This window comes from Ambystoma mexicanum, chromosome 9 (genome assembly GCF_040938575.1).
Source record: "Ambystoma mexicanum isolate Mex_15411 chromosome 9, UKY_AmexF1_1, whole genome shotgun sequence".
Lineage (NCBI taxonomy): Eukaryota > Metazoa > Chordata > Amphibia > Caudata > Ambystomatidae > Ambystoma > Ambystoma mexicanum.
The window spans coordinates 21259040-21282874 of record NC_090931.1 but is presented as its reverse complement, the minus strand read 5'-3'; positions in this window follow the sequence as shown (position 1 = coordinate 21282874).

The following is a 23835-nucleotide window of genomic DNA, read 5'->3' as shown; positions in this document are numbered from 1 at the left end:
GAGTGTTTTAGGTTAGCTGGGATAGTGCCTGATGCAAAGGAGGCATTCATCAATTTTGAAATTAATGGTGATAAGTCTCTGGCAGCATCTTTTATTAATTGTGCTGGACAGATATCACCTTTACAGTTGGACGGTTTGAGCGAGAGTATGATTTTTTCTACCTCTAAAGTTTTGGAAAAATGAAATTTGTTATTGTGCGCCTCGAGTGAGTCACTAGGTGACGAGGTATTGGGGATGGGCTGTAGGTTCAGCATATCTTTTTTTTGGTGTATTTTGTTTTGGAGAGTATTGATTTTGGTTGCTAGCGCATGTTGGATATCTGCGCACCAAGACTTGTCCTTAGTAACTAGATCGGGTATTGCTATTGGTGACTCTAATTCTTTCAGTATGGAGAAGAGTTCCCTCATGCTAGAGTTGGAGTTGGTGATGCGTTCATCATAGGAATTCCTTTTAGCAAGGCATACTTCATTTTTACAGCGTGAGGAAATGGAGGTTAGTTTAGCTTTGGTTTCGGCTGAGGGGCATAGTCTCCAGGAGTTTTCACTTTTTCTTTTTAAAAGTCGTAGGTCTCTTAATTGAGGCGTGAACCATTTGTTAAGGTGAGCTTTGGGTTTACTTTTTCTAAGCTTAAGAGGGGCAATTCTGTCCAATGTGTTGAGCATGATCTTATTATATTCCTGGACTAAAGTACTAGGGTCTAGATTGTCAGGCAGAGCGTTTAGAGTGGGTAGGATGGCAGGGATAATTTTATCCACTGTGATCCTTTTTTATTTCTGGTTAGGCAGGGTGGCGCTGGCAATGAGACCGTAGGAGAGGGTCTGAGTGTTGATAAATTAAAGGCCACAAGTGAGTGATCTGTCTATGGTTGAGGAGAGATGGAGGAAATAGAGACTGTGCAGTTATAGTCCACTATCCAGTCTAGTATTCTCCCTTTTGAGTGAGTGGGTTTATTGACTTTCTGAGACAGACCTGATGCATTGATGATATTGGCTATATCTGAGGCTTGTCTATCATAGGGTCATTAAAGCCTATGTTGAAATCTTCTAGTAAGAGCAGCTGAGGAGTTAGTTTGAGGTTGTTAGTAATTATACTGTGCAGATCCTCCTCAAAGGTACCGAGAGGACCTGGGGGTCTGTATATTAAGTGGATGGTGAGGGATTGTGTGTTATTTATCTGGAATTTAGCAGAGAGGTTTTCACAGGATTGCAAGGTTTGAGAGGGGGCTGTTCTGAAGGAAAGGCTCAATTTTGAGATAATGGCAATTCTGCCACCTCGAGAACCATCTTGGCTCTGTCTTGTTATGGTGTAACCTTCTGGGATGGCTAACATTAGATGGGCCTGCTGCATTATGTAACCAAGTCTTGGTTACCGCCAGGAAATCCAGATTATTTTCTGTGATTAAGTCGGCTATGCCAAGGGCATGGCCAACAAGGGATCTCACGTTGGGGCCTGCTGCATTATTTAACCAAGTCTTGGTTACCGCCAGGAAATCCAGATTATTTTCTGTGATTAAGTTGGCTATGCCAAGGGCATGGCCAACAAGGGATCTCACGTTGAGAAGCGCTCCTCTAAGTGGCGATGCCTCCTTTGACGTGATGCCCTGGCTAGGACTGGATAAGTTAATGTCCGTAGACTTGTACTTATATCTTTTAGTTTGTGTGGCATTTGTGATATCAATCTGTTTCGAATTGTGTGGGTAGTTTGTTTTCAGGTTGGTTGGCGGTATGGTTCTTCTCAGGGGTTCGTATAATTTGGTGAGTCTTGCACGAAGTTTAAGATTTCTGTCTAATAAGGTACATGGGAGGGAGGTGATGATTTCAATCCCTGTGGCACCTAATGTTTGGATTGAGAGGTGGTGGGCTTATTGAGCACTATGTTAGGCATAGTATGTGAGATGGGGTTTGACACAGAAAAAGAAGGCTCAGTATGGCATTCCTGACTCATGGTAATAGAGTGTAGGGTGGCAGCCATAATGCTATAGTGCATCAATAGATTCAACATCTTCCAGCAATTCAAGATATGGGCACGTACGGCACGTAGGTGCGTGAGGCCAAGTCTGCACTAGGAAAGGTAAGAATAATATTTAATACCTAGGTTTAAATAAGGCTAGTGACAATCACTGTGCCGTATCGATAGGTCAGGGTACGGGCAGACGCTGTTCGGTACAGTTGGGTCGCAGCTATACCAGTGATTCTATAAGCAAATGGGGCGTGAACGGCACATGTGCCAGGCACTATTGATGGGTGCGCCTAGCAATTGGAGATGCCGTGACTAGGTCGGACCTAGAATAGTGATCATACACTATAACTGAGGCACGGGGTACATATGTCAAGGTGCAACAATAGCTGTACAATACAATGTAAACGTAAGGTCTAGGTCAAGAGCTAAAACAGTGGCCAAAACACCACAACAGGTACCAACCAAAACACTTGCGCATCATATAAGGTGGTTACACATTGCGATTTGGGCAGGGCTGGGTCAGGGCTAGAAGCAGTGGCTCTGTAATGCAGATGCGGCACGAGAGAAGTTTAAGTCAGGTGCAGCAGTAGCTATATAGTAGAATTTAGGCATAGGGTCAGGTCAAAAGCTAGGCAAATGCTATATATAGTACATACGTTTGTGAGCATCTAAGGCAAGTGTGCAGTGCCGTGGGTGATTAATAGTTGCAGAGATACTTGGGTAATGTACTCCTAATACAGAACATAGGATCATAAAATGCAAGTGTCTGAGGTTTATAATATACAGGCAGGCATGCACATTGTGAAACAGTGATCTACGCGTAGAATAAGTGGTTGTATAATTATACGTGGGAAATAGTGTAAAAATGCAGAGGCTGCAGTAATATTGCAGGACCAGTGTTCAAGTGCGTCAGCTGCTGTGGGCATAACGTAGAGATGCAAGAATGTGGTTACGTGCTGTGTAAAGGCACGGCCCGGAAAGGCAGATCAGAAGAGCGAGGATAGAAAGGTAGTGGCGGGCATAGGACTGTTGCGTGTTACCTTAGTTTTGTATAGTTCTGGCTCAACTGGATCATGCACGGGTGCTGACAGGGGCAGACGACCTGGTGGCTGCCAGCTGAGAACGCTCGTTTTTAAATCGCATGCGCAAAACTTCTGTACGATTACCGTAGCTTCAGAGGGATAATAGCTGGGAAGTCACATTGCCAGCTGCTCCTGCAGTGGGCCAAGGGGGTTCCTGCTCCGTAAGACGGGCACAGCATAGCGCAAACATGCGCAGATCAGGGGCAAAACAGGGCCTTTACATTGCGGGCCTTCACAGTGGAGGGCCGGCTTACGCCTTGCCGGCGGATGTACGTCGGGGGAGACAGTACAGTCATGGTATCTTTTTGGTGATAGGCAGCCCCAGCACAGTATGGTCATGGTGTGTACTCTGAGATAGTGAGTACCAGCACAGTATGGCCATGGTATATACTCGGTGATAGTGAGTACCAGCACAGTATGGTCATGCTATGTACTCTGAGATAGTGAGTCCCAGCACAGTATGGTCATGGTGTGTACTCTGAGATAGTGAGTACCAGCACAGTATGGTCATGGTGTGTACTCTGAGATAGTGAGTACCAGCACAGTATAGTCAGAGTATGTTCTCATTGATAGTGAGCCCCAGCACAGTATGGTCATGGTGTGTACTCTGAGATAGTGAGTACCAGCACAGTATAGTCAGAGTATGTACTCATTAATAGTGAGCCCCAGCACAGTATGGTCATGGTATGTACTCTGAGATAGTGAGTACCAGCACAGTATAGTAAGAGTATGTACTCATTGATAGTGAGCCCCAGCACAGTTTGGCCATGGTGTGTACTCGGTGATAGTGAGTACCAGTAGAGTATGGTCATGGTATGTACTCTGAGATAGTGAGCCCCAGCACAGTATGGTCATGGTATGTACTCTGAGATAGTGAGCCCCAGCACAGTATGGTCATGGTGTGTACTCTGCGATAGTGAGCCCCAGCACAGTATGGTCATGGTGTGTACTCTGAGATAGTGAGTACCAGCACAGTATGATCATGGTATGTATTCTGAGATAGTGAGCCCCAGCACAGTATGGTCATGGTGTGTACTCTGAGATAGTGAGTGCCAGCACAGTATAGCCCTGGTATGTACTCGGTGATAGTGAGTACCAGCACAGTATAGTCAGAGTATGTTCTCATTGATAGTGAGCCCCAGCACAGTATGGTCATGGTATGTACTCTGAGATAGTGAGCCCGAGCACAGTATGGTCATGGTGTGTACTCTGAGATAGTGAGCCCCAGCACAGTATAGTCAGAGTATGTTCTCATTGATAGTGAGCCCCAGCACAGTATGGTCATGGTGTGTACTCTGAGATAGTGAGCCCCAGCACAGTATGGTCATGGTGTGTACTCTGAGATAGTGAGCTCCAGCACAGTATGATCATGGTGTGTACTTGGTGATAGCGAGCCCCAGCACAGTATGGTCATGGTGTATACTCGGTGATAGCGAGCCCAGCCCCAGCACAGTATGGTCATGGTGTGTACTCAGTGATAGCGAGCCCCAGCACAGTATGGTCATGGTGTGTACTCGGTGATAGCGAGCCCCAGCACAGTATGGTCATGGTATGTACTCGGGGATAGTGAGTCCCAGCACAGTATAGGCATGGTATGTACTCTGAGATAGTGAGTACCAGCACAGTATGGCCATGGTATATACTTGGTGATAGTGAGTACCAGCACAGTATGGTCATGCTATGTACTCTGAGATAGTGAGTCCCAGCACAGTATGGTCATGGTGTGTACTCTGAGATAGTGAGTACCAGCACAGTATAGTCAGAGTATGTTCTCATTGATAGTGAGCCCCAGCACAGTATGGTCATGGTGTGTACTCTGAGATAGTGAGTACCAGCACAGTATAGTCAGAGTATGTACTCATTAATAGTGAGCCCCAGCACAGTATGGTCATGGTATGTACTCTGAGATAGTGAGTACCAGCACAGTATGGTCATGCTATGTACTCTGAGATAGTGAGTCCCAGCACAGTATGGTCATGGTGTGTACTCTGAGATAGTGAGTACCAGCACAGTATAGTCAGAGTATGTTCTCATTGATAGTGAGCCCCAGCACAGTATGGTCATGGTGTGTACTCTGAGATAGTGAGTACCAGCACAGTATAGTCAGAGTATGTACTCATTAATAGTGAGCCCCAGCACAGTATGGTCATGGTATGTACTCTGAGATAGTGAGTACCAGCACAGTATAGTCAGAGTATGTACTCATTGATAGTGAGCCCCAGCACAGTATGGCCATGGTGTGTACTCGGTGATAGTGAATACCAGTAGAGTATGGTCATGGTATGTACTCTGAGATAGTGAGCCCCAGCACAGTATGGTCATGGTATGTACTCTGAGATAGTGAGCCCCAGCACAGTATGGTCATGGTGTGTACTCTGAGATAGTGAGCCCCAGCACAGTATGTTCATGGTGTGTACTCTGAGATAGTGAGTACCAGCACAGTATGATCATGGTATGTATTCTGAGATAATGAGCCCCAGCACAGTATGGTCATGGTGTGTACTCTGAGATAGTGAGCCCCAGCACAGTATAGTCAGAGTATGTTCTCATTGATAGTGAGCCCCAGCACAGTATGGTCATGGTGTGTACTCTGAGATAGTGAGCCCCAGCACAGTATGGTCATGGTGTGTACTCTGAGATAGTGAGCTCCAGCACAGTATGGTCATGGTGTGTACTTGGTGATAGCGAGCCCCAGCACAGTATGGTCATGGTGTGTACTCGGTGATAGCGAGCCCAGCCCCAGCACAGTATGGTCATGGTGTGTACTCAGTGATAGCGAGCCCCAGCACAGTATGGTCATGGTGTGTACTCGGTGATAGCGAGCCCCAGCACAGTATGGTCATGGTATGTACTCTGAGATAGTGAGTACCAGCACAGTATGGTCATGGTATGTATTCTGAGATAGTGAGTACCAGCACAGTATGGTCATGGTATGTACTCTGAGATAGTGAGTGCCAGCACAGTATAGCCATGGTATGTACTCGGTGATAGTGAGTACCAGCACACTATAGTCAGAGTATGTTCTCATTGATAGTGAGCCCCAGCACAGTATAGTCAGAGTATGTTCTCATTGATAGTGAGCCCCATCACAGTATGGTCATGGTATGTACTCTGAGATAGTGAGCCCCAGCACAGTATGGTCATGGCATGTACTCTGAGATAGTGAGCCCCAGCACAGTATGGTCATGGTATGTACTCTGAGATAGTGAGCCCCAGCACAGTATGGTCATGGTATGTACTCTGAGATAGTGAGCCCGAGCACAGTATGGTCATGGTGTGTACTCTGAGATAGTGAGCCCCAGCACAGTATGGTCATGGTATGTACTCTGAGATAGTGAGCCCCAGCACAGTATGGTCATGGTGTGTACTCGGTGATAGCGAGCCCCAGCACAGTATGGTCATGGTGTGTACTCGGTGATAGCGAGCCCCAACACATTATGGTCATGGTATGTACTCGGTGATAGCGAGTCCCAGCACAGTATGGTCATGGTGTGTACTCGGTGATAGCGAGCCCCAGCACATTATGGTCATGGTATGTACTCTGAGAAAGTCAGCCCCTGCACAGTATGGTCATGGTGTGTACTCTGAGATAGTGAGCCCCAGCACAGTATGGTCATGGTGTGTACTCGGTGATAGCGAGCCCCAGCACAGTATGGTCATGGTGTGTACTCGGTGATAGCGAGCCCCAGCACAGTATGGTCATGGTATGTACTCTGAGATAGCGAGCCCCAGCACAGTATGGTCATGGTGTGTACGCGGTGATAGCGAGCCCCAGCACAGTATGGTCAAGGGTCGTACGCGGTGATAGCGAGCCCCAGCACAGTATGGTCATGGTGTGTACTCGGTGATAGCGAGCCCCAGCACAGTATGGTCATGGTGTGTACTCTGAGATAGTGAGCCCCAGCACAGTATGGTCATGGTATGTACTCTGAGATAGCGAGCCCCAGCACAGTATGGTCATGGTGTGCACTCGGTGATAGCGAGCCCAAGCGTGCTATAGTCATAGCAGATACTAACTTATAGTCACATGTCACCCTTATTAAGTACCAGCATTACTGCCCCTCTCTCATTAGTAATGTAGCATTGGATGGTTCCCTGCCAGGCCTGATTCATGGAAGTGTATAATGGTGCAATCCCATAGGAAATCTCTCCATGAATCATTAGTGTTGGGTCCAAGTGAGTGAAGGGAGGGGGGGGCGAGGGGCGGGGGTGCACTCAGTCGCATACAGAAGCTTCCAGTCTATAGACTTTAGTTAGGACTCTCTCTCTGGTGCCTGGTGCTGAGAGGTGGCACGCGAGGAGGTATATGCGTCCTGAGGGCACGATGCCCACTGCACCCCCACGCGCATAGCATCACTTTAGCGCCCGCTGCCCACCCATCGCTCCCCCACAGCGACCTCCCACCTCCTCGGCTTCGCTTCACCAGCGCAGATATATGCGACTAGAAGAGGGAAGCGCACCTTCAAGGTGCGAATGACGTGTGGTGCGAAGAATGGCGCCAGCGATGCCAGGCGGAGCGCACGGCCCTGGCACCGTTCAGGCATCACGGATGAATCGCGGGAGAAGGGTGCCGCGTGGGCACCGGGGGACCCATGCCGCGCGCTCTCGCGACACATACGCACAGCATTGCGCGTGTCCCGCTTACACCCCCGCCCACAGCCAGACCCTCGAGGGGAGAGGGCCGCTGACTTCGCAGAGCCTTGCTGTGGCATTCATTCATCATGTATCCGTGCTTTACTGTGGGCGCGCTTACATGCACAATGGCAATGTAAATATCATAAGCAGCCCTTGATGATGGGCCGTACCCCACATTGCGCCTAAGCCATGCTCCAGGGCGGTGGGGGGCTTCCGGCATGCAAGCATCAACAGAGCAGCTAAGCTATAGAGTGCACTTTCCCCTCGCTCCCTCTAACCTCCCGCAACCCGACCTCCACTTTCAGGTCCTCGAGCGCCTGGAGACCATGCGAATGGCAGCGGAGCGCTGTATCATTCCCAGTAACATTATAGCATGGCACAGCAGCGACTGCATCATCCTGAGATGTGCTGGGTAACAGATGTACCCTGGCACACTAGCATACCTCACGGGGATGGGGGCACTAATAGTGTTCCTTCGGCAAAGCCCCTTCTCCACATTTACTTCCCCCTGTGCCCCGGCCCTATAATGCAATGTGGAGGATCATGGCTAGTGCAACATCTGATATGTTGACGGCTTCTTGGCGCTAGGTTCCATATGTGAGATGGAAGGGAAGGGAAATGAGAGGGAGGGAGAGGCAACGTGTGAATCCGGGAGTGGTGATGAGTGGGGAGCACAAGATCTTGTTTTGTGGGTGCTGCTAAGCTCCCCAGGGAGTTGTGATGAGGACACTTGCAGTGTCCAATCAGGCACGGGAGGTGTGCCATCCTCACCAGCCCTCTTCTCGTGAGGGGGATGGGCAGAGAGTCGTAGAGGCATGACGTGGTATGTTGCCAGGCGAGAGGTCCCACATTCACACACGGTAGTACTGTGTGTGCAGTACCGGCAATCGATGTGTTGCAGTCTGTGGCGTGAAGTGAATGAGTGTGGCGTGAGGAGGAAAGAAAGGGCGTGAGCAGGTTACTGAGGGGCAGTGCCAGGCCAGCGCTTCCTGGCTATCATTTCATCTAGGCGCTTCGCAATTATTGAAGTGTGGGGGGTGACACCCAATGCCTGGCAAAGACAAATTCCAGACTGAGAAAAGCTTGCCAGGCCACCCGTCCTGTATGCACAGAGGGGCGGTGCCACCTGATGCAAGGAGTTCTGGTCCTAGTCATTCCTGGAGGGCACAGGAGCCTGCCCACTCCCTCTGCAGAGGTCATCAATTGAGCCGTATTGCCAGGCAGAGGGTCCTGGCTGGCCACTTCGCCCAGCACCTTGACAGGCAGAGAGTGGTCTGAGCGTTTGCTTATAGAGGACAAAGCTGTTGGCTTTGGCCCTGCGTGTTTTTTGTGTTTTTTTTTACAAAACGCACAATCCTTATGTTCAAGTTGTCCAAGAGTCTCTAATGTTGGCAGATACATAAACCGAGGCAAAAAAGAGGCGGTTTGCTCAGGGTCACACCACTTTTCTGCCATATAATGAAGCTAGGTTCAGAGGTTCCTCTCATTGTCGCTTAGTCGGTAACTTCGGGCACTCCCTTTCATGTGTGTGTTGGGGAATGTCTGGGTCCCGCAAATCCCTCCCAGGGAGGTTCTGGGTGTAGCTTTCACGCGAGAGCCTCTAGTTTCATTTCAAGTTCTCGCAGTAGCTCTCTAGCCTGTCACTCAAAGGCAAGCAGAAAGCCCCGAAACAAGATAATACGAGCAGTCGGTGGCAAATCCAACACTGCAGAGGAACCTGCGCAAATATACAATATTCCAATTAATACGAATTAAAAAGTCAAAAAAGCTACAACACAAGTACAATTCCTACCCTGTCTGTTGGTTCTACTCAAGAGTCAACAATCCTCGCTTGTAGTGGAAATGTTAAGTCCTTGGCCGGGAAAGGCTGAGTCTTCATCAGGGAACTGTTAAATCCTTTGTAGGATCAAAAGGAATATCGAGGCTTAGTACCATCAACAATGAAATACGCCAGTCACGAGTTCAGAGGTACATGTAGAGTTTTATTGGACAGATAGCTATCTGGCTCTCAGCGCCTCACAGTGTGTACCAGCAGACACTGTGAGGGGTGAAAGTGCTGGACATTACAAAGTCATGGGTTTACAAACACTTTCCAAAGTGCCAGTTATATCGTCCAGCCCCTCTTCGAGTTACATATTAATTAAGGGTTTGTTGCCAGTTCACATAACTAATACAGATTGAAATAACTATACATTGTTCAATGTTTTCCTCAAACATTAGACATGTTTTTCTGTACATACTACACAATGGTAATAATCTTTGCTTTACTCGGTCATGTCGGTTTTTCGTTTGTTCTTGAGCTTAAAGTTAGTCCAGTTTCAAGGAAGGATCACAAAGATTTCTGCAAAGGTACACAGTTTTAGCTATTCACCATTCTGTTCACTGTTTGCACTAGGATGACGCTATCGGTGCATACAGCATCTACATTACTGTTCAGTTCAACTCTAGTTTAGATCCAAGTTTCTTAGTTCAGGACAAACAATCCACCCTCAGCAGCCAAAACATGTTTATCTGTGTTGACACAGTGCAAAGTTCATTTTTCCCTGCTGCAGCTCAAAACACAAAGTTTAACATGAGGCAAAAACAGGAGTTAAACAAAATGGCGGATGATTCTAAAATGGTGGCATAGTCAGCCTTATGCAGGTCCATTTAAATGCGATTTTCAGTGCAAAGCGAAAGTGCTTATGCCAATGTTTGTTATCAAGCGGTATTATGTGAAATTTACTTCAACACCTTGGCCAGGAAATGCTTAGTCTTCATCACGGAAATTTTAAGTCCTTGGCGAGGAAATGCCGAGCCTTCATCAGGGAAATATTAAGTCCTTGGCAAGGAAATGCTGAGTCTTCATCAGGGAAATGGTAACTCCTTGGCCAGGAAATGCTGAGTCTTCATCAGGGAAATGTTAAGTTCTTCGACGGGAAATGCTGAGTCTTTATCAGGGAAATGTTAAGTCGTTGGCCGGAAAATGATGAGTCCTCATCAGGGAAATGTTAAGTCAATGGCCACGAAATGAGAAATGTTAAGTCCTTGGTCAGGAAATGCTGAGTCCGCATTATGGATATTTTAAGTCCTTGGCTGGGAAATGCTGAGTACTCACCAGGGAAATGCTGAGTCTCCATCAGGGAAATGCTAAGTCCTCGTCTGGGAAATGCTGAGTCCCCATCAGGAATTGATAGGTTCTCATGCAGGAAATGCTGAGTGCTTGTCATGGACATGCTAAGACCTTGGCCGAGAAATGGTCAGTCCTTGTCAGGGAAATGTTAAGCCCTCGGTGGGGAAATACTGAGTCCTCATCATGGGAAATGTTAAGTCCTTCCCTGGGAAATAGTGAGTCCCCTCATGGATATTCTAAGTCCTTAGCTTGGAAATGCTGAGTCCTCACAAGGGAAATGCTTAGTCTCCATCAGGGAAATGCTGAGTACTCATCCGGGAAATGCTGAGTCCTCATCAGGGACATGTCAAGTCTTCAAAAAGGAAATGCTGAGCCCTTGTCCAGGAAATGCTGAGTTCCCATCAGGGATTGATAAGTTCTCATGCGGGAAATGCTGAGTGCTCATCGTGGACATGCTACATCCTCGGCCGGGAAATTCTGAGTGCTCGTCATGGACATGATAAATCCTCGGCCGGGAAATGCTGAGTGCTCATCAGGGAAATGTTAAGTCCATGACCAGGAAATGGGAAATATTAAGTCCTTGGTCAGGAAATGCTGAGTCCTCGTCATGAACATGCTAAATCCTTGGCTGAGAAATGCAGAGTCCTCGACAGGAAAATGTTAAGCCCTCGGTGGGGTAATACTGAGTCCATACCAGGGAAATGCTGAGTCTTCATCACGGAAATGTTAAGTCCTTGGCGAGGAAATGCAGAATCTTCATCAGGGAAATGTTAAGTCCTTGGTGAGGAAATGCAGAGGCTTCATCAGGGAAATGTTAAGTTCTTGGCAGATAAATGCTGAGTCTTCATCAGGGAAATGTTAAGTCCTTGTCCAGGAAAAGCTGAGTCTTCATCAGGGAATTGTTAAGTCCTTGGCCGGGAAATGCTGAGTCCTCATCAGGGAAATGCTAAGTCCTCGGCCGGGAAATGCTGAGTGCTCATAAGGTAAATGTTAAGTCCTTGACCAGGAAATGGGAAATGTTAAGTCCTTGGCCGAGAAATGCAGAGTCCTTGTCAGGGAAATTCCCATCAGGAATTGATAAATTCTCATGCGGTAAATGCTGAGTGCTCATCATGGACATGGTAAATCCTCAGCCGGGAAATGCTGAGTCCTCGTTAGGGAAATGTTAAGCCCTCAGTGGGGAAATACTGAGTCCTCATCATCATGGGAAATGTTAAGTCCTTCATTGGGAAATGCTTAGTCCCCTCATGGATATTCTAAGTCCTTAGCGTGGAAATGCTAGATCCTCACAAGGGAAATGCTTAGTCTCCATCAGGGAAATGCTAAGTACTCGTCCAGGAAATGCTGAGTCCTCATCAGGGCCATGCCAAGTCTTCCTCAATGAAATGGTGAGCCCTTGTCCAGGAAATGCTGAGTTCCCATCAGGAATTGATAAGTTCTCATGCGGGAAATGCTGAGTGCTCATCATGGACATGCTAAGTCCTCGACAGGGAAATGCTGAGTGCTCGTCATGGACATGCTAAGTCCTCGGCCAAGACATGCTGAGTACTCATCATGGAAATGTTAAGTCCTTGACCAGAAAATGGGAAATGTTAAGTCCTTGGTCAGGAAATGCTGAGTCCTCGTCATGGACATGCTAAATCCTTGGCAGAGAAATGCTGAGTCCTCGTCAGGGAAATGTTAAACCCTCAGTGGGGAAATACTGAGTCCTCATCATGGGAAATGTTAAGTCCTTCGCTGGGAAATGCTGAGTCCCCTCATGGATATTCTAAGTCCTTAGCTTGGAAATGCTGAGTTCTCACAAGGGAAATGCTGAGTCTCCATCAGGGAAATGCTAAATCCTCATCCAGGAAATGCTGAGTCCTCATCAGAGACATGCCAAGTCTGCATCAAGGAAATGCTCAGCACTTGTCCTGGAAATGCTGAGTTCCCACCAGGAATTGATACGTTTTCATGCAGGAAATGCTGAGTGCTCATCATGGACATGCTAAGTCCTCGGCTGGGAAATGCTGAGTGCTCGTCATGGACATGCTATTTCCTCGGCCGGGAAATGCTGAATGCTCATCAAGGAAATGTTAAATCCATGACCAGGAAATGGGAAATGTTAAGTCCTTGGTCAGGAAATGCTGAGTCCTGGTCATGGACATGCTAAATCCTTGGTCAAGAAATGCAGAGTCCTGGTCAGAGAAATGTTAAGCCCTCGGTGGGAAAATACTGAGTTCACATCAGGGAAATGTTAAGTCCTTCACTGGAAAATGCTTTGTCCCCTCATGGATATTCTAAGTCCTTAGCCTGGAAATGCTGAGTCCTCACAAGAGAAATGCTGAGTCTCCATCAGGGAAATGCTAAGTCCTCGTCCAGGAAATGCTGAGTCCTCATCAGGGACATGTCAAGTCTTCATCAAGGAAATGCTGAGCCCTTGTCCAGGAAATGCTGAGTTCCCATCAGGAATTGATACGTTTTCATGCTGGAAATTCTGAGTGTTCATCATGGACATGCTAAGTGCTCGGCTGGGAAATGCTGAGTGCTCGTCATGGACATGCTAAGTCCTCTGCCAGGAAATGCTGAGTACTCATCATGGAAATGTTAAGTCCTTGGCAGAGAAATGCTGAGTTTTCATCAGGGAAATGTTAAGTCCTTTGCCAGGAAATGCTGAGTCTTCATCAGGGAAATGTTAAGTCCTTGGCAGGGAAATGCTGAGTTGTCATCAGTGAAATGTTAAGTCTTTGGCCGGGAAATGCTGAGTCCCCATGAGGAATTGATAAGTTCTCATGCAGGAAATGCTGAGTGCTCGTCATGGACATGCTAAGTTCTTGGCCGAGAAATGCTGAGTCCTTGTCAGGGAAATGTTAAGCCCTCGGTCGGGAAATAATGAGTCCTCATCATGGGAAATGTTAAGTCCTTCGCTAGGAAATGCCGAGTCCCCTCATGGATATTCTAAGTCCTTAACTTGGAAATGCTTAGTCCTCACAAGGGAAATGCTTAGTCTCCATCAGGGAAATGCTAAGTCCTCGTCCAGGAAATGCTGAGTCCTCATCAGCGACATGTCAAGTCTTCATCAAGGAAATGCTGAGCCCTTGTCCAGGAAATGCTGAGTTCCCACCAGGAATTGATACCTTTTCATGCGGGAAATGCTGAGTGCTCATCATGGACATGCTAAGTCCTCGGCTGGGAAATGCTGAGTGCTCGTCATGGATATGCTAATTCCTCGGCCGGGAAATTCTGAATGCTCATCAAGGAAATGTTAAATCCATGACCAGGAAATGGGAAATGTTAAGTCCTTGGTCAGGAAATGCTGAGTCCTGGTCATGGACATGCTAAATCCTTGGTCAAGAAATGCAGAGTCCTGGTCAGGGAAATGTTAAGCCCTCGGTGGGAAAATACTGAGTTCACATCAGGGAAATGTTAAGTCCTTCACTGGAAAATGCTTTGTCCCCTCATGGATATTCTAAGTCCTTAGCTTGGAAATGCTGAGTCCTCACAAGAGAAATGCTGAGTCTCCATCAGGGAAATGCTAAGTCCTCGTCCAGGAAATGCTGAGTCCTCCTCAGGGACATGTCAAGTCTTCATCAAGGAAATGCTGAGCCCTTGTCCAGGAAATGCTGAGTTCCCATCAGGAATTGATACGTTTTCATGCTGGAAATTCTGAGTGTTCATCATGGACATGCTAAGTGCTCGGCTGGGAAATGCTGAGTGCTCGTCGTGGACATGCTAAGTCCTCTGCCAGGAAATGCTGAGTACTCATCATGGAAATGTTAAGTCCTTGGCAGAGAAATGCTGAGTTTTCATCAGGGAAATGTTAAGTCCTTGGCAGAGAAATGCTGAGTTTTCATCAGGGAAATGTTAAGTCCTTTGCCAGGAAATGCTGAGTCTTCATCAGGGAAATGTTAAGTCCTTGGCCGGGAAATGCTGAGTTGTCATCAGTGAAATGTTAAGTCCTTGGCCACGAAATGGGAAATGTTAAGTCCTTGGTCAGGAAATGCTGAGTACTCATCATGGATATTTTAAATCCTTGGCTGGGAAATGCTGAGTACTCACCAGGGAAATGCAGAGTCTCCATCAGGGAAATGATAAGTCCCCGTCAGGGAAATGCTGAGTCCCCATGAGGAATTGATAAGTTCTCATGCAGGAAATGCTGAGTGCTCGTCATGGACATGCTAAGTTCTTGGCCGAGAAATGCTGAGTCCTTGTCAGGGAAATGTTAAGCCCTCGGTCGGGAAATAATGAGTCCTCATCATGAGAAATGTTAAGTCCTTCGCTAGGAAATGCCGAGTCCCCTCATGGATATTCTAAGTCCTTAGCTTGGAAATGCTTAGTCCTCACAAGGGAAATGCTTAGTCTCCATCAGGGAAATGCTAAGTCCTCGTCCAGGAAATGCTGAGTCCTCATCAGCGACATGTCAAGTCTTCATCAAGGAAATGCTGAGCCCTTGTCCAGGAAATGCTGAGTTCCCATCAGGAATTGATACGTTTTCATGCTGGAAATGCTGAGTGTTCATCATGGACATGCTAAGTGCTCGGCTGGGAAATGCTGAGTGCTCGTCATGGACATGCTAAGTCCTCTGCCAGGAAATGCTGAGTACTCATCATGGAAATGTTAAGTCCTTGGCAGAGAAATGCTGAGTTTTCATCTGGGAAATGTTAAGTCCTTTGCCAGGAAATGCTGAGTCTTCATCAGGGAATTGCTTAGTCCTTGGCCGAGAAATGCTGAGTCCTTGTCAGGGAAATGTTAAGCCCTCGGTCGGGAAATAATGAGTCCTCATCATGAGAAATGTTAAGTCCTTCGCTAGGAAATGCCGAGTCCCCTCATGGATATTCTAAGTCCTTAGCTTGGAAATGCTTAGTCCTCACAAGGGAAATGCTTAGTCTCCATCAGGGAAATGCTAAGTCCTCGTCCAGGAAATGCTGAGTCCTCATCAGCGACATGCCAAGTCTTCATCAAGGAAATGCTGAGCCCTTGTCCAGGAAATGCTGAGTTCCCATCAGGGATTGATAAGTTCTCATGCGGGAAATGCTGAGTGCTCATCGTGGACATGCTACGTCCTCGGCAGGGAAATTCTGAGTGCTCGTCATGGACATGCTAAATCCTCGGCCGGGAAATGCTGAGTGCTCATCAGGGAAATGTTAAGTCCATGACCAGGAAATGGGAAATATTAAGTCCTTGGTCAGGAAATGCTGAGTCCTCGTCATGAACATGCTAAATCCTTGGCCGAGAAATGTTAAGTCCTTCATTGGGAAATGCTTAGTCCCCTCATGGATATTCTAAGTCCTTAGCGTGGAAATGCTAGATCCTCACAAGGGAAATGCTTAGTCTCCATCAGGGAAATGCTAAGTACTCGTCCAGGAAATGCTGAGTCCTCATCAGGGCCATGCCAAGTTTTCCTCAATGAAATGCTGCCCCCTTGTCCAGGAAATGCTGAGTTCCCACCAGGAATTGATACGTTCTCATGCGGGAAATGCTGAGTGCTCATCATGGACATACTAAGTCCTCGACAGGGAAATGCTGAGTGCTCGTCATGGACATGCTAAGTCTTCGGCCGGGACATGCTGAGTACTCATCATGGAAATGTTAAGTCCTTGACCAGAAAATGGGAAATGTTAAGTCCTTGGTCAGGAAATGCTGAGTCCTCGTCATGGACATGCTAAATCCTTGGCAGAGAAATGCTGAGTCCTCGTCAGGGAAATGTTAAACCCTCAGTGGGGAAATACTGAGTCCTCATCATGGGAAATGTTAAGTCCTTCGCTGGGAAATGCTGAGTCCCCTCATAGATATTCTAAGTCCTTAGCTTGGAAATGCTGAGTTCTCACAAGGGAAATGCTGAGTCTCCATCAGGGAAATGCTAAATCCTCATCCAGGAAATGCTGAGTACTCATCATGGATATTTTAAATCCTTGGCTGGGAAATGCTGAGTACACACCAGTGAAATGCAGAGTCTCCATCAGGGAAATGATAAGTCCTCGTCAGGGAAATGCTGAGTCCCCATGAGGAATTGATAAGTTCTCATGCATGAAATGCTGAGTGCTCGTCATGGACATGCTAAGTTCTTGGCCGAAAAATGCTGAGTCTTTGTCAGGGAAATGTTAAGCCCTCGGTCGGGAAATAATGAGTCCTCATCATGGGAAATTTTTAGTCCTACGCTAGGAAATGCCGAGTCACCTCATGGATATTCTAAGTCCTTAGCTTGGAAATGCTTAGTCCTCACAAGGGAAATGCTTAGTCTCCATCAGGGAAATGCTAAGTCCTCGTCCAGGAAATGCTGAGTCCTCATCAGCGACATGTCAAGTCTTCATCAAGGAAATGCTGAGCCCTTGTCCAGGAAATGCTGAGTTCCCATCAGGAATTGATACGTTTTCATGCTGGAAATGCTGTTTGTTCATCATGGACATGCTAAGTGCTCGGCTGGGAAATTCTGAGTGCTCGTCATGTACCTGCTAATTCCTCGGCCGGGAAATGCTGAATGCTCATCAAGGAAATGTTAAATCCATGACCAGAAAATGGGAAATGTTAAGTCCTTGGTCAGGAAATGCTGAGTCCTGGTCATGGACATGCTAAATCCTTGGTCAAGAAATGCAGAGTCCTGGTCAGGGAAATGTTAAGCCCTCGGTGGGAAAATACTGAGTTCACATCAGGGAAATGTTAAGTCCTTCACTGGAAAATGCTTTGTCCCCTCATGGATATTCTAAGTCCTTAGCTTGGAAATGCTGAGTCCTCACAAGAGAAATGCTGAGTCTCCATCAGGGAAATGCTAAGTCCTCGTCCAGGAAATGCTGAGTCCTCATCAGGGACATGTCAAGTCTTCATCAAGGAAATGCTGAGCCCTTGTCCAGGAAATGCTGAGTTCCCATCAGGAATTGATACGTTTTCATGCTGGAAATGCTGAGTGTTCATCATGGACATGCTAAGTGCTCGGCTGGGAAATGCTGAGTGCTCGTCATGGACATGCTAAGTCCTCTGCCAGAAAATGCTGAGTACTCATCATGGAAATGTTAAGTCCTTGGCAGAGAAATGCTGAGTTTTCATCAGGGAAATGTTAAGTCCTTTGCCAGGAAATGCTGAGTCTTCATCAGGGAAATGTTAAGTCCTTGGCTGGGAAATGCTGAGTCGTCATCAGTGAAATGTTAAGTCTTTGGCCGGGAAATGCTGAGTCGTCATCAGTGAAATGTTAAGTCCTTGGCCACGAAATGGGAAATGTTAAGTCCTTGGTCAGGAAATGCTGAGTACTCATCATGGATATTTTAAATCCTCGTCAGGGAAATGCTGAGTCCCCATGAGGAATTGATAAGTTCTCATGCAGGAAATGCTGAGTGCTCGTCATGGACATGCTAAGTTCTTGGCCGAGAAATGCTGAGTCCTTGTCACGGAAATGTTAAGCCCTCGGTCGGGAAATAATGAGTCCTCATCATGGGAAATGTTAAGTCCTACGCTAGGAAATGCCGAGTCCCCTCATGGATATTCTAAGTCCTTAGCTTGGAAATGCTGAGTTCTCACAAGGGAAATGCTGAGTCTCCATCAGGGAAATGCTAAATCCTCATCCAGGAAATGCTGAGTCCTCATCAGAGACATGCCAAGTCTGCATCAAGGAAATGCTCAGCACTTGTCAAGGAAATGCTGAGTTCCCACCAGGAATTGATACGTTTTCATGCGGGAAATGCTGAGTGCTCATCATGGACATGCTAAGTCCTCGGCTGGGAAATGCTGAGTGCTCGTCATGGACATGCTAATTCCACGGCCGGGAAATGCTGAATGCTCATCAAGGAAATGTTAAATCCATGACCAGGAAATGGGAAATGTTAAGTCCTTGGTCAGGAAATGCTGAGTCCTGGTCATGGACATGCTAAATCCTTGGTCAAGAAATGCAGAGTCCTGGTCAGGGAAATGTTAAGCCCTTGGTGGGAAAATAATGAGTTCACATCAGGGAAATGTTAAGTCCTTCACTGGAAAATGCTTTGTCCTCTCATGGATATTCTAAGTCCTTAGCTTGGAAATGCTGAGTCCTCACAAGAGAAATGCTGAGTCTCCATCAGGGAAATGCTAAGTCCTCGTCCAGGAAATGCTGAGTCCTCATCAGCGACATGTCAAGTCTTCATCAAGGAAATGCTGAGCCCTTGTCCAGGAAATGCTGAGTTCCCATCAGGAATTGATACGTTTTCATGCTGGAAATGCTGAGTGTTCATCATGGACATGGTAAGTGCTCGGCTGGGAAATGCTGAGTGCTCGTCATGGACATGCTAAGTCCTCTGCCAGGAAATGCTGAGTACTCATCATGGAAATGTTAAGTCCTTGGCAGAGAAATGCTGAGTTTTCATCAGGGAAATGTTAAGTCCTTTGCCAGGAAATGCTGAGTCTTCATCAGGGAAATGTTAAGTCCTTGGCTGGGAAATGCTGAGTCATCATCAGTGAAATGTTAAGTCTTTGGCCGGGAAATGCTGAGTCGTCATCAGTGAAATGTTAAGTCCTTGGCCACGAAATGGGAAATGTTAAGTCCTTGGTCAGGAAATGCTGAGTACTCATCATGGATATTTTAAATCCTTGGCTGGGAAATGCTGAGTACACACCAGGGAAATGCAGAGTCTCCATCAGGGAAATGATAAGTCCTCGTCAGGGAAATGCTGAGTCCCCATGAGGAATTGATAAGTTCTCATGCAGGAAATGCTGAGTGCTCGTCATGGACATGCTAAGTTCTTGGCCGTAAAATGCTGAGTCCTTGTCAGGGAAATGTTAAGCCCTCGGTCGGGAAAGAATGAGTCCTCATCATGGGAAATGTTAAGTCCTACGCTAGGAAATGCCGAGTCCCCTCATGGATATTCTAAGTCCTTAGCTTGGAAATGCTTAGTCCTCACAAGGGAAATGCTTAGTCTCCATCAGGGAAATGCTAAGTCCTCGTCCAGGAAATGCTGAGTCCTCATCAGCGATATGTCAAGTCTTCATCAAGGAAATGCTGAGCCCTTGTCCAGGAAATGCTGAGTTCCCATCAGGAATTGATACGTTTTCATGCTGGAAATGCTGTTTGTTCATCATGGACATGCTAAGTGCTCGGCTGGGAAATGCTGAGTGCTCGTCATGTACATGCTAATTCCTCGGCCGGGAAATGCTGAATGCTCATCAAGGAAATGTTAAATCCATGACCAGAAAATGGGAAATGTTAAGTCCTTGGTCAGGAAATGCTGAGTCCTGGTCATGGACATGTTAAGCCCTCGGTGGGAAAATACTGAGTTCACATCAGGGAAATGTTAAGTCCTTCACTGGAAAATGCTTTGTCCCCTCATGGATATTCTAAGTCCTTAGCTTGGAAATGCTTAGTCCTCACAAGGGAAATGCTTAGTCTCCATCAGGGAAATGCTAAATCCTCGTCCAGGAAATGCTGAGTCCTCATCAGCGATATGTCAAGTCTTCATCAAGGAAATGCTGAGCCCTTGTCCAGGAAATGCTGAGTTCCCATCAGGAATTGATACGTTTTCATGCTGGAAATGCTGTTTGTTCATCATGGACATGCTAAGTGCTCGGCTGGGAAATGCTGAGTGCTCGTCATGTACATGCTAATTCCTCGGCCGGGAAATGCTGAATGCTCATCAAGGAAATGTTAAATCCATGACCAGAAAATGGGAAATGTTAAGTCCTTGGTCAGGAAATGCTGAGTTCTGGTCATGGACATGCTAAATCCTTGGGCAAGAAATGCAGAGTCCTGGTCAGGGAAATGTTAAGCCCTCGGTGGGAAAATACTGAGTTCACATCAGGGAAATGTTAAGTCCTTCACTGGAAAATGCTTTGTCCCCTCATGGATATTCTAAGTCCTTAGCTTGGAAATGCTGAGTCCTCACAAGAGAAATGCTTAGTCTCCATCAGGGAAATGCTAAGTCCTCGTCCAGGAAATGCTGAGTCCTCATCAGCGATATGTCAAGTCTTCATCAAGGAAATGCTGAGCCCTTGTCCAGGAAATGCTGAGTTCCCATCAGGAATTGATACGTTTTCATGCTGGAAATGCTGTTTGTTCATCATGGACATGCTAAGTGCTCGGCTGGGAAATGCTGAGTGCTCGTCATGTACATGCTAATTCCTCGGCCGGGAAATGCTGAATGCTCATCAAGGAAATGTTAAATCCATGACCAGAAAATGGGAAATGTTAAGTCCTTGGTCAGGAAATGCTGAGTCCTGGTCATGGACATGTTAAGCCCTCGGTGGGAAAATACTGAGTTCACATCAGGGAAATGTTAAGTCCTTCACTGGAAAATGCTTTGTCCCCTCATGGATATTCTAAGTCCTTAGCTTGGAAATGCTTAGTCCTCACAAGGGAAATGCTTAGTCTCCATCAGGGAAATGCTAAATCCTCGTCCAGGAAATGCTGAGTCCTCATCAGCGATATGTCAAGTCTTCATCAAGGAAATGCTGAGCCCTTGTCCAGGAAATGCTGAGTTCCCATCAGGAATTGATACGTTTTCATGCTGGAAATGCTGTTTGTTCATCATGGACATGCTAAGTGCTCGGCTGGGAAATGCTGAGTGCTCGTCATGTACATGCTAATTCCTCGGCCGGGAAATGCTGAATGCTCATCAAGGAAATGTTAAATCCATGACCAGAAAATGGGAAATGTTAAGTCCTTGGTCAGGAAATGCTGAGTCCTGGTCATGGACATGCTAAATCCTTGGGCAAGAAATGCAGAGTCCTGGTCAGGGAAATGTTAAGCCCTCGGTGGGAAAATACTGAGTTCACATCAGGGAAATGTTAAGTCCTTCACTGGAAAATGCTTTGTCCCCTCATGGATATTCTAAGTCCTTAGCTTGGAAATGCTGAGTCCTCACAAGAGAAATGCTGAGTCTCCATCAGGGAAATGCTAAGTCCTCGTCCAGGAAATGCTGAGTCCTCATCAGGGACATGTCAAGTCTTCATCAAGGAAATGCTGAGCCCTTGTCCAGGAAATGCTGAGTTCCCATCAGGAATTGATACGTTTTCATGCTGGAAATGCTGAGTGTTCATCATGGACATGCTAAGTGCTCGGCTGGGAAATGCTGAGTGCTCGTCATGGACATGCTAAGCCCTCTGCCAGAAAATGCTGAGTACTCATCATGGAAATGTTAAGTCCTTGGCAGAGAAATGCTGAGTCTTCATCAGGGAAATGTTAAGTCCTTGGCTGGGAAATGCTGAGTCGTCATCAGTGAAATGTTAAGTCTTTGGCCGGGAAATGCTGAGTCGTCATCAGTGAAATGTTAAGTCCTTGGCCACGAAATGGGAAATGTTAAGTCCTTGGTCAGGAAATGCTGAGTACTCATCATGGATATTTTAAATCCTTGGCTGGGAAATGCTGAGTACTCACCAGGGAAATGCAGAGTCTCCATCAGGGAAATGATAAGTTCTCGTCAGGGAAATGCTGAGTCCCCATGAGGAATTGATAAGTTCTCATGCAGGAAATGCTGAGTGCTCGTCATGGACATGCTAAGTTCTTGGCCGAGAAATGCTGAGTCCTTGTCAGGGAAATGTTAAGCCCTCGGTCGGGAAATAATGAGTCCTCATCATGGGAAATGTTAAGTCCTTCGCTAGGAAATGCCGAGTCCCCTCATGGATATTCTAAGTCCTTAGCTTGGAAATGCTTAGTCCTCACAAGGGAAATGCTTAGTCTCCATCAGGGAAATGCTAAGTCCTCGTCCAGGAAATGCTGAGTCCTCATCAGCGACATGTCAAGTCTTCATCAAGGAAATGCTGAGCCCTTGTCCAGGAAATGCTGAGTTCCCATCAGGAATTGATACGTTTTCATGCTGGAAATGCTGAGTGTTCATCATGGACATGCTAAGTGCTCGGCTGGGAAATGCTGAGTGCTCGTCATGGACATGCTAAGTCCTCTGCAAGGAAATGCTGAGTACTCCTCATGGAAATGTTAAGTCCTTGGCAGAGAAATGCTGAGTTTTCATCAGGGAAATGTTAAGTCCTTTGCCAGGAAATGCTGAGTCTTCATCAGGGAATTGTTAAGTCCTTGGCTGGGAAATGCTGAGTCATCATCAGTGAAATGTTAAGTCTTTGGCCGGGAAATGCTGAGTCGTCATCAGTGAAATGTTAAGTCCTTGGCCACGAAATGGGAAATGTTAAGTCCTTGGTCAGGAAATGCTGAGTACTCATGATGGATATTTTAAATCCTTGGCTGGGAAATGCTGAGTCCTCATCAGGGACATGTCAAGTCTTCAAAAAGGAAATGCTGAGCCCTTGTCCAGGAAATGCTGAGTTCCCATCAGGGATTGATAAGTTCTCATGCGGGAAATACTGAGTGCTCATCGTGGACATGCTACGTCCTCGGCCGGGAAATGCTGAGTGCTCATCAGGGAAATGTTAAGTCCATGACCAGGAAATGGGAAATATTAAGTCCTTGGTCAGGAAATGCTGAGTCCTTGTCATGAACATGCTAAATCCTTGGCCGAGAAATGTTAAGTCCTTCATTGGGAAATGCTTAGTCCCCTCATGGATATTCTAAGTCCTTAGCGTGGAAATGCTAGATCCTCACAAGGGAAATGCTTAGTCTCCATCAGGGAAATGCTAAGTACTCGTCCAGGAAATGCTGAGTCCTCATCAGGGCCATGCCAAGTTTTCCTCAATGAAATGCTGCCCCCTTGTCCAGGAAATGCTGAGTTCCCATCAGGAATTGATACGTTCTCATGCGGGAAATGCTGAGTGCTCATCATGGACATGCTAAGTCCTCGACAGGGAAATGCTGAGTGCTCGTCATGGACATGCTAAGTCTTCGGCCTGGACGTGCTGAGTACTCATCATGGAAATGTTAAGTCCTTGACCAGAAAATGGGAAATGTTAAGTCCTTGGTCAGGAAATGCTGAGTCCTCGTCATGGACATGCTAAATCCTTGGCAGAGAAATGCTGAGTCCTCGTCAGGGAAATGTTAAACCCTCAGTGGGGAAATACTGAGTCCTCATCATGGGAAATGTTAAGTCCTTCGCTGGGAAATGCTGAGTCCCCTCATAGATATTCTAAGTCCTTAGCTTGGAAATGCTGAGTTCTCACAAGGGAAATGCTGAGTCTCCATCAGGGAAATGCTAAATCCTCATCCAGGAA